This window comes from Podarcis erhardii (genome assembly GCF_964252035.2).
Source record: "Podarcis erhardii genome assembly, chromosome: 8".
In the NCBI taxonomy this organism is placed as follows: Eukaryota; Metazoa; Chordata; class Lepidosauria; order Squamata; family Lacertidae; genus Podarcis; species Podarcis erhardii.
The window spans coordinates 20,732,363-20,744,585 of NC_138499.1; positions in this window are offsets into that span (position 1 = coordinate 20,732,363).

Genomic DNA, 12,223 nt, shown 5'->3' on the forward strand with positions numbered 1-12,223 from the left:
TTTTGGCATGTTAACTGTACACAGAACTCCACAAAGTTCCTTGGCAAGTTGTTGAGCCTCTTCCATTAGCTCAGCCCTGAAAGCATTATTTGCCCATTATTGTCTCTAATACATTGTACTTTGTATGATTTGGGAAACAGGAACAGTAATATTCTGTGCATTACCTGCATTTGCAACATATAAACAAGGTGAGGCGCGTTTCTGACCCAAAAGAAACCTGTAGGAAATCTAGGCTCTGTAGTCAACTATTGCAAGTGGTAGTTCTGTGTGAATTATGGATTATGGTGCTGGAGTAGACTCTTGAATTATGACTCTTGAACTATGGTGACTCTTGAATTGTGGTGCTGGAGGAGACTCTTGAGAGTCCCATGGACTGCAAGAAGAACAAAGCTATCCATTCTTAAGGAAATCAGCCCTGAGTGCTCACTGGAAGGACAGATCGTGAAGCTGAGGCTCCAATACTTTGGCTACCTCATGAGACGAGAAGACTCCCTGGAAAAGACCCTGATGTTGGGAAAGATGGAGGGCACAAGGAGAAGGGGACGACAGAGGATGAGATGGTTGGATAGTGTTCTTGAAGCTACCAGCATGAGTTTGACAAAACTGCAGGAGGCAGTGGAAGACAGAAGTGCCTGGTGTGCTCTGGTCCATGGGGTCACGAAGAGTCGGACACGACTAAACGACTAAACAACATCAACAGTTCTGTGTGAAATCCACACATCTGCTGACAAATCCTGGGATAATAACATTTGCAAATTAAGTGGATTGGTTTTCCCATGTCACTGGGTGCCATTTTGAATCCAGATATTCTCCCAGATCAACTGAACTAGGCCACACCAGGCTATTATTATTTTTTTAAGAGGCAAGTATCAAATCCATGGCAATAACATGCTCCTTGGCACCCAGCTCTGTAGAGTCAAATGTAAGGTTGCGTTGGCCCAAGACATTTTGGTGCCTCTCATTCCACATACCAAAGCCAGCTGGGTGGACAGGTGAGTCTTACTTCAACATTGGCAATGGGACAGCATCTTCAACTATATCTGAGGACAGCAGATTAGTTTAAGGGGCACACACAACATTATCTACTCTCCACCCCTCAGAATCTGTTGTCTCAGGTGGCTGCTTCAGTATGCCAAATGGCAAGGTTGGACCTATACACTCCGGAAATTGGCTTCTTGTGTATCTAAGGGTTTAGCCCGCTCATGCTATTCTTCTGCCCTAATTTTGTTTTCCCATCCCAACACTGAAGCACACCCATCCAATGACCCATCTTGTCAACGATCTACAGCTGAAGGGAGAAGGACTTGCGTTTTCTCCTTGAAAGCCAGAACCAATGGCAGGCAGAGCCAACTAATGCTGGTTTTGTCCCCATCCTCCTGCTGAGGGCAAAACTGAGGTGAGCGAGACAGTCTCCCATTCAGCCTAGGGGACCAGCCACCACTCAAGTGCAAAAGAGTCTCTAGGATTATTATTTTGGTGAAAAGGTGAGCTCATGTGGAGACTGGCAAGCTTTTAGACATGTGAGACAACAGGACCTGGAGTAAAGGAAGAGTTGTGTGCCCCACACCTTGATGCTTTCCCCCAGTGTAACTCTATACCCTTGCTCCATACAAGTTAATGGACACTTTTTGCTCTATTCTCTAGAGTGAAATAAAAGATGGAGCAGGGCCTGGCCAGGGCTAGCTGACTCCCAAGGGCTTGGATTTGAAAAGAAGGGAATTGTGTTCTCCTACAGGATTTTCCCAGTTATCCTTGATCTCAGGCAAGCTACCTTTACTACCTATTTGATTGGGTTGTCCAATCAACTGAGCATGAGAACTTGCTCCAAAGGCTGATTCCTCCTTAGATGTAAAGTACTCTGGATGCCGATATTGGTGACTGCTAACAGCAGAGAACTATTTGATTGGGCCTCCTTGTTTATTCATTTGACCACATTTCTTGACCACAAGCTGTGTTGCCTTGTTTATTTTGTATCCTCTTAAGATTCAGAGTTTTTCATCTACTTCACTCCCAGACTTTATGTGATGAAATAAGAGTGATGCTTCATGAGGGTCTCACAAGTCCCAAGTCCACAGTCAACTTGCAATGGCTCTCCTCTAGACTTGATCAAATGTCACTTTAAAGTTAGAAAAATAATAATGTTTTTAGTACAATTATGAACTATAAAAGCTGAGTTGCATGTAGGTGAAGGGAGAAATGTTTAGAATCCCACTGTGATTTATGTACATGTGGCACACAGATGTTACATAACACACTCTCTTTTCTCTCTCTCTCTCCATCACTTTTCTATATTCAGATTTTATATCTCTCTCCTTCACTTTTATATATTTGGACCACATCTTCTCTCCCTTTAGCCCTTGCCTGTCCAAATGCTGTGCTTAATGCTTTATTAAAAGTCTCTGCAGGGTAAAATGGAACATTAATAATTGTTGATGACAGAAATTTGGTTTCTGTAACCCTCAGAGTGAAAGGTAAATATGATGGGAATATTTTAACCTATGTATATTCTACATCAGACAGGAAAGCTCCTATAAGACTGTCTGTGTTAAGGTTACAAGTGATTTATGGAGATGTCATCCCTGACCCCAGTTCTGGAAAGCCTCTTACAATTCCTCTTATTGTAATCATCACTTCAGCTTCATGTGTGCCTGGAGGAACATTGCTACCAAAAGAATGGCAGAGACAGTGAAAAATATTCCAAGGGTGGCTAGTGGCTGGGATGCACATATAAGGCTAAGGCTGGTTTGCCAGCCACAGATTCTCCAGGACAGAGGCTGGACAACAGCCATGCTGACTGGGATTGATGGGAGCTGTGGTTCAAAGCATCTCGAGGGCACCAGGTTGGAGAATGGCTTGAGACCTGGTTACCTTAAGGGCAAAACAACCATGTGCTAATTGTAGCAAGAACATCCATGATACAACAACTGATCAGCAGGAAATGAAGAAAGAATTTTGATATAATTTATCAGAATCAAAACACACCAGCTGAATTGGTGATTTTGGATTTTGGTTCAGATGCAAATATCCACTTTAAATGATTCAGCATTAAGTCATGCTCAGAGTGGACGCAATGAATCAATAGACACAAATAACTTAAGTCCATTTATTTCAACAGATCTACTCTGAATATGACTCCCACTGTTTATCACTGAATAGTAATAGTAATAATAGTATTTTTTTATGTCAGTAAAATACAATAAGGTACAAACAACCAAAACAGCAGAAATAAAACCACAAGAATAGAACCAGCAGATAAAATAGCACCTATAAATAATTAAAAGGATCTTTTAAAAACTATTATCATCATCATCATTATTATTATTTTAAACTAATGCCAAAATAGAATTCTAAGTACTTAGCAAAGTATAAAAATCAGTTACACAAACTTTAAAATAGAAACAAACACAGTTAAAAGATACAATAGTATAATCATGTTGCAAGATTAAAATATATACATCCTTAATTAAAATCTGCAAGGAAGCAATCCCATTAAAACAACACAGTAATTTAAAAAAGAGGGCTTAATTGCCATTGAGTGCATAAGAGAACAGGCTGGACTTTTGTCGGGCACTGAAAAGTTAACAGATATTGCCAGACCAATGTGTCACTCAGAGACAGAGAGAGCCACAGCTTGGATAGTGCCACATTTAAAAAAAAAAAAAAATCCTCTCTCCAGTAGCCAGGTCCTGACCGCAGAAGGGCTACTGAGGAAGATCTGAAATGGCAGGCAGAGTCATGTGGGAGAGAATTAATGATTCAAGGGGATTTTCAGGCAGTGCTGTTCCAGGCCCCGTGGCATTGTCGTAGCTTCTGTCTTTTCCACTGAGCCTTGAACAGCAGACGAGGTCAAAAATCAGTAGTGTCTCTCATGTGCTGCATGAGAAGGAACCTAGGCTAGATCTAGACACATCAAAGAAGCGTTTCAGGTTAAAGCATTGTAAATTTAAACAGGGAAAACAGATAGAGAAAAACGGGACTCCGCATCGTCATAGGGTGGCACAATGTTATATTGCATATGCAACACATATAAATTGTTTTTTTCTTTACCAGTCTAGCTGAGTCCCTAGGTTCCATCCCTGGCACTTCAGATAGGGCTGGGGTGGGTGGATCTGCACCTGAAATCATGGAGAAGTGCTCCCAATCAGTGTCAACAAAACTGGTTAGAGGAGCCAATGGTGTGATTCGATACAAGTCAACTTTCCATCGGTCAAACTTTGGTACCAACATCCAGATTTGATGAGATTCTGGACTACTTGCCTAGAGACTATTGTGACAATTTGGAACGGGAGAAAACGATCAGATAAAAATAATCAAATAATCCATGCTTGTTCATTGTATAACTAGGGCACTGCAGCCTTATGGAGTTGACATGTGGACCATTAACATAAGAAAAATGGAGGGGAAAGCAATTACTCATGAAACTGTTGTATTTCTATTTAGTAAACCCTACTGAGCTATCGTGGAGGATCATAAAAAAAAGGGGCCTAAAGCCTCCAAACAGTTAAGAAATGGTTTATGGTTTTCTTAATAATAAATCTTATCAATTTAACAGATAGGAATTATCTAAACACTGGAAAGAACTCTTTTGCAAGGTCTCTCGTCCTCTCTCTTTAAACGATGGCAACGGCCCCCAAATATCTTATGTTCACATATAAACAATGTCTGAGCTATAGGCTCGTTTTACAATCTTTTGCGTATTTCTTGTACAGTATTTCATTACAAAAATAAACAAATGAGCCCGCGCTCCTTGGAAGATATCCAATGATCTAAGTCTTGGCGCTGGCAGCTTATATAGTGTTTACTAGTGTCGCTTCGTACTTTTTCTTTACGATTGACTGGCTCAGCTTTTCACAGTCATTTTCCTTTCCATACAGTGATCCCTCAATGAGTTCCATGATTGAATACAGAGCAATCCATCACAGGGGTTTCTTGCACTCATCCAAATATATGAGTGGAGTCGTCAGGAACTGCTGGCCACTGCCCCTTGTGGTGAACTGAAGTCTTGCAGGGAAGCAGCTTTCAGATCTGACCTGGCTCTACCCGCTCAGGGCAACCATTGGCTCCTCCTGAGCAGTGAGGAATATATAAAACTTGCTTTTGAAGTCAAGCTTGACATTCCTGAGCTTTAGTATGTCTTGGGCTTCTGGTCTTGTTCTTCTAGTCCTGATTTGTGCTATCTATGCTGCCATCTGCTTTGCTCTCTGAACCCTGTTGCTCTTTGATCCTGATTCCTGACCGCTCTTGCTAGATCAAGCCAAAAGCCCATCAAGTACAGAATCCTGCTCTCCCAGTGGCTGGCCAGATCCCATTAGCAGGACCTGAGTGCAACAGATTCTCAGCAACTGGTATTCAGAGTCATAAGGACTTGGACAGTGGAGGTAGAATATCTCACCGAAAGAACCAGCCTCGTTCACACTGGGGACTCACACCCACAGGTTGCCCTGTAGACAATACACCTGGAGGGTTGCTCCTTTAAGTTCCAGAGTCCAGGAGAGGTGGGGTCCTAGTCCTGGGAGCATCAAAGCCTTCTGCTCACTCTGCTGCTGCAGTTCTGCTAGTAAGGCAGACTTCAATGCACCCAAGAAAACATCCTCTTCTTCTCCTGTTCCCTTCAGCCTCCCATACACCCTCAAAATCAGCTCTGAAGGGTTAGAGACCCTCATGAGCAGGCTCTGGGATGAGAACAGGAAACAGAAGTCCAGTTGGGTGGGTGGCATTGTGCTCATTGTGAGACATCTCAAGGGTTTTGTTGGAGCAAGGTACACACTTGGAACTCCTGTTGTGGAGCCCAGAAGGGCAATGCACAGCTTTCCTTCCTCACACGATCTCTCTTGAGCACCGGAAGGAGCCGCCATCACACACACCTCCTGGTTTCTATTCTGTGCTACCAGAGGATTCAGGTCTGCTTTTGCCCCCCTGTAGAAGATAGAGGAAAGTGGGAGGCCTCACCTGCTACTCCATCCCAAAGGACTGTCCAACAAAAACAAACTGTGAACCACCACCTTAATATACAACACATGTGCTATATGGTTGAGCTACAGGCCCTGTGGGAGTCATAATTTTTAAATATTCTGGCTTTTTGTGTATTTTAAATCTCTCCTACAGCATTACAATAACATTAGGCAGTGGAGAAGGGGATGGCATTTTAATTTCTCTCTCTCCCTCTCTCTCGTCTCTTGCAGAGAAAAAGCAAGTGTACTGGAGCAACATGTTCAAAGTGGGACACAGGAGGGGCGATCAAATAAACGCAGGCGCCTAATTTGTTTAAACGATTGCACCATCACACACTCAAATAAATGAACTGAGTGTATTTATTTGAATGTTCTCACAGGTATTTGGGATCACAAACCATGAGCCTCCCTCCTCACTTACGGCATCCCAAATCAGCACTGAATCCATCAGTGAAGCGGAATGTGCAGCCATACAAGAAAATATTTGGCCTATTCCATACCCTCCAAGTGTCCCCATTTTCCAGAGACAGTCCCAGAATTACAAAAGCCACCCCGGCTTCTGATTTGATCCCCGAATGTCCCTATTTTCCCTGCCAGTGCCACTGCCACCAAGCTCAGGAGGAGGATGAGCAGGCACTTGTCCTGAGTGGCAGTGGAAGTTGTGAGGGAGCACCCTGCTGGCCTCCTCCCTTGGGCAGTTTGTAGCAGTTGCTAGAGAGCTACAGCTCTTAACCAGTCAGCAAGCAAGCAGCCACTAGTATCTACTCTTCTCTCTTCTCACCACAAGTGTCGCCCATGTTGTGTTCCCGGAGTCCATCAGTGACCAGGGCACTCTCTGAGCATACAGAACTACCAGTGAAGGAGTGAGACCAGATTCCTGGCTGTGACCTTGATGCCACAGATCAGGGAATCACTGAATCTGAGGTGGCAGGCAGTAGCCCACTAAACCAGATCCTGCAGCACCAGGGTGCATAGGACCCTCCTCATGTTTGCCTGTCAGGAGCTGGCAGTCTGACTCAGGAAGGGCGCTGGAGAGGGGACCTGTGATTTGTGGAGATCTGTACCAGCCAGGAGGCTGAGGAAACTTCAAAACTGGAGGGTGGAGCACAAGAGGAAGAGATGGAAGACGCAGGTAAGGCAAGTGAAGGGCCAGGTGCTTTCCCATCCTATCTGCTTCACTGTCTTCTAGAACCAGAACCAGAACCAGGAAAGAGCAGAGGCATCAGTTAACTATCTGCTGTGTGCATTCCTTCGGCTGAGGAGCATCCTTGACAGTGGGTCTAAGGACTGAATGTCTCCCACACCACAACTTTGATCCACTGTTGCATGGAGCACACCAGGCAGCATGCTGTGGAGCACAGGAGAAGTGCTCCTCCTCAAGCCAGAGGGTCGGTCCTTTGTGGGAATCTAATTTTTAACAAAGGGGGCAGAGGGCCCTGGGGAGATGTGTATTAGAGAAAGAAGCTCAATTGGGCTCTGTTTGCTTCCAACGCTTATTGGATCAAGTGGCTCACTAGGAGCTCTCCATGGTGCTGGGACGCCAACAGACAGTCTGGGACAGGGTGAGATGTGGGAGAGCAAGTGGGTTGCAATGGGGAAGAGAAGGAGAGCCAGGGAGCTCTTGCCAGTGGGTCCCCTGCTGGGGTGTGGGCTCTTGAGAAATGTCCAACAATGCTGACCCTTGACACCAGCCCAGAGCCCAGGATTGTGTTTCTAACAGAGGCCAGCCATGATCACCTCTGGAACCTGAAAAGAAATCCATGAATGTGTTTGTGTTTCCCAGTTATTTGACCCAATTATTTGTCATCAGCATCAGGTAATCAGAAGCATTCTGCCTCTGTATTTTGGACGCTGGTGGTTCATAGCTACCATAATATGCAGCCATTTGTAGACCTAACATCCACAGATTACTGGTTTCATTATTATTTTTAGATTTGCTTGTTAGTATGATAAATGGGGACTCTACCATGATTTTGGTAAGAAAGCACAGGAACTGAAACAAAGCTGGTGAGTAGATGCTTTGGCACTGTGGGCAAAAGGTTTGTTCATTTGCTTGTTTCTATAGCCATCATATCATGAAATATCAGACTGGTTTACAAAGTGAAAACATGAAACCCCGCTTGAAATAACTATAAAAATATGGATGCCGAGGGCACTTCCCAGCCAAAGGAATGCACAAGGCAGAGAGTTGACTCTTTATTGTCAAAGATAACACAGTCGCTTCTACAGCTCTGGATACCTATGCATGCCAATCTGGTGTCTAGGCATCTATTCCCAGGTCCGCACTCCATGGAGAAGTTGCAGCAACTAGAAACCACACCCCTCCACCAGTTTATGCGCTGCATGCATGTAGCCAGAGACTACACCCATGTAGAAGCTGCTTCTGCTCTTCCCAGTTCAATTCTTTCCTGATTCTGGGAGATAGTGGTGCAAAAGCATCCAGCCTGCCTGGCCTGCCTCTTCGTCCTCCTCTTCTTCCAGCTCTGAAGCTTCCCCTGCCTCTGATTCTTGCCTCCTGGCTGGTACAGGTCCCCACAGACCACTGCCGCTCTCTCCCCCCAACCCTGCTTCCCCCAGTTTACACTGATCAGCGTCCTGCCAGTCCCTGACAATGGATGGTCGCTGAAGTGACTTGATCAAATGACACTGCACCACCTCCAGATCTGGATGAAATTTAACAGGATTAGGCAAATTTGCAGCATATGAGCCTACTGGTGGGCATTAGCCATAGTGACCAAATGGCGTTGTGATTATTACTCTCCAAATGTATCTGGCTTGCCACTGTTGGCAGAAGAATGCTGGACTGAATAGGTCCTTGGTCTGATAACCGCTAGGTGGCTTGTTTGTTTCTTGTAAACACAGATCCTGGTGTACTTTCCTTATCCATTTCTTGAACCACAATGGGCTTGCTGGACCACGATGGTCCTGCCAGCTCCTACATCTGTTTCTCTCTCCTCTCCGACTTTCACGAAGCCCCAGTTTCCAGCACCTTAATGGCTGTTCCCATTCACATACAGCTCAACTGGAGTGCTTGCCTGCCCCATCCTACTATCGCCAGGATCTTTCAAGGCTGCTCCTTGAACAGCTCACTTATTTGCCAACAGCATTGTTTAGGAAAACTCAGCAAGAGTGAAAGTAACCAGAATGAAGTCTGGAGACCAGATTTCAAAGTGGGTGGCAGGCAGATCAGTCGGACACTTGGCAGGTCTGACCTGCTTACACTTGATCATGCCGGACTGGCCAAGGATAAACGAACCCTTAATTAGACACCATATTTATTTAGATGTTGGGCCCTGAGCTGCTTTATGCACAACAGGACATATTTCTAACATTGAAACAAAGGTTGCTTCTCTGCACCTACTACTGCTACCTGTCGGGCACAGCAGGCCATGGAAGAAATGGGCTGCAAAGCTGAAGAAGCTGGAATTGCCGAGGAAGAGCCTGGAATCAAACCTAGTGAGTCAGTCAAAGCTATATATGCTCAGAAAGTGTAGCAAGGGACAGGGATTCCTAATATCAGTACCCACAACAGGTTAGCAATTAGAGCAGGCATAGGGAGCGTGTTCCCCTCAATATATTGTTGACCTCCAATTTCCATCACCCTTGATCATTGGCCAAGCTGGCTGGGTCTAATGCAGAGTTGCCCGATGACATCCAGAGCACCATCTGACTAGGGTTGGGCAGAATATTGATATATCGCCCAAAACCGGTTTGAAGTCCATATCGTGATATTGGTTTCATAGTTTTTGACCTGGAAACATATCACGAATCAAGATGTGTGTTAGGGCTGAGTGATATATTGTCCAAAACCAGTTTCAAGTCCATATCATGATACTGGTTTCATAATTTTTGACCTGGCAATGTCAAAAATTGTGTGCTCGGGTGCTATGCAAAAATCACAATGTGGGGGAAACCGTGAAGCCAGCCAATGCCTCTACATAGCTCCCTCCTTATTTCAGACATCATCATAGAGCAGTATGTTGTGATGTTTAGAAAGTGGCATATTACAATGTTGAAAACCAGATATTGCCCAGCCCTACTTCTGACCGGGCAGCCATCCCAGGAGCTTGGCCTCTTGTCCTTGCCAGATCAGCATAGCAGGAAGTCCCATCTGCTGTCCTCTAGACACCTAGTTTAGAGTCACCCTGCACAGATGTCCAAGCAAGCATTTTTTCAGTTGCCTTCCTTCAATATCCCTGCTGCTTCCTGGATTGTCCTCTTAGCTGCAACCTGCATCTTGGTCTCTGCCTGCTTGCACTTTTCACCTAGTCAGCACTGTGTTCTTGGACTACTTTCCTCCATTCAGCATTTCCCCTCAGGTTATCTGCAGTGGCCCTGAACTGATCCCCAGATTTGGCCGCAGGTACAAGATCTGACTGCAGTAAAAGTCTGGCCTCGACACAAGGCACACTGTAACTACAAAGACAGATACAATGGCGGTGTGTAGGAGGACCACACACTAACATTTCTGGGCTTCGTGCAGATACCGATGTGTCTGTGCTGATCTGTGATCTGGATCCCACAGCTCAGTTGCACTGGCTGCCCTTGTGAAAAAGAAATATAGTCTTTGGCAAGGAATAAAATTAAACTGTGCTGAAAACATTTCAGGCAAGAGAAATAATCATACTGAATGTCTAGAAATAATTGTTGCTTCACTCTGCTGAGAGGACTTTGGTTTGCTTTGTCAGGAGCGAAACATTACACACACCTCATTAAAGCACGTGTGCGCGCACACATACACACATACAATTAGAATGGAAATGACCTGAAGCGATTTTCAGAAATGCTGACCTTCTTGTACCTAATTAAGTGTAATATAGGTGTGATAGTTCTCAATCAACTCAGAACTAGCTGGCTGGTCAGTTATATTTGTCTAAAACAGGGGTGGGGAATTGGTGGCCCTCCAGATGTGCATGGACTCCAGCTCCCATCATCCCTGACAGTTGGCCATATTGCCTGAGGCTGATGGGAGTTGGAGTCCACAGGTTCCCCACCCCTGTTTAAAGGGAGAGGCAGTATCTCAGCCATTGAGAGCAGCATGCAGAAGATCCCAGATTCAATCCTCAGCATCTCCAGAAAACTAGGACCAAGGCAGGGAATAAGGAAAGATTTCCCATTGCTTAAGCCCCTGCCAGTCATAACAGCTAATGTGTGATGGCCTGGGACTTGGGCTCGGAACCAGAGGAGTCTCAGTCCGCACCGGATCCTTTGCCTCAGGCGGCATCTGAACCTAGTTTGGGGCTTGATTCTGAAGAGCCCTAGTCTGCACAGCTTCCCCTAAAACAAGCACGAGCTGGGGCGAGTCAGGGGCCTGCCCTGGCTCCAGATGTGGGGATTACCTCGTTGCCTTCAGCTGGGCCATCACTTACAGCTGCTCCACTACCAGTTGGGTCAGGAGAAGCTGAGGCGGCCTCTGGTCTAATAACCAACCGACATCTCCTGAGCTGCAGAGACTAAGGTCTGAGAGAAGGAGTGACCTGAGTACTCGCAGGAGGAGTGCTCGTCTTTGGGTGAGACAGGGAGGTGAGTCACCGTGGGATCAGGACCAGCCGTTACCCCGACAAAGATAAAAGACTGTCAGACCCCGCCCCAGATTGTGGGAGCAACATCACTGTTTGTGAAAACCTGCCTGAGACCCTGTGCCTGACCTTGCCTGGTTTTCTGCCTCATGTCCTGCCTTGGTCCTGTTGGACTGACTCCTTGTGGAACCCTTGGATTTGGGACCGGACCTGGAGCGCATTGCTCGGGTTAACCCCCAGGCCCAGCACATAATGCAGGGTTCGACCAATGCCACGACTCAGGATGGCAGTTTTATGTGTTAACTGCAGAATAGCCCCAATCATTGTCAGCTTATGAAAAGACTAGCCCCTTCTGGGGTTGTTTGTCCACCTTTAGTCCCCACCCTGCCCTGTAGCTCCTAAAAGCTGTCAGCATGTGATAGCGGTCACACCCCAGGAAATGGTTTTGATGGACTGGCTAAACCAGGTGAGGGTAGCTGATCAAACCCTCAAAGAGTTAGAGACTTCCAGGGGCATAGGAAGGGGGTGTAGGGGGTGCGGGTCACCCTGGGTGTCATCAGTGAAGGGGTGACTGGTTTCTGCAGCCACAGCAGGTGCTGTGATTCTCCAGTTGTTTGACTTCACCCCTGGAGGCGCACTCTATTGTTTCTCGAGACAGACAGATGCCAACAACAAAAAACTCCCAGGTAAGTGGGTAAATTGTTGGATTAACCAAGCATGTAACTTCTGACTCTGTCTTTAATGCATCTGCCT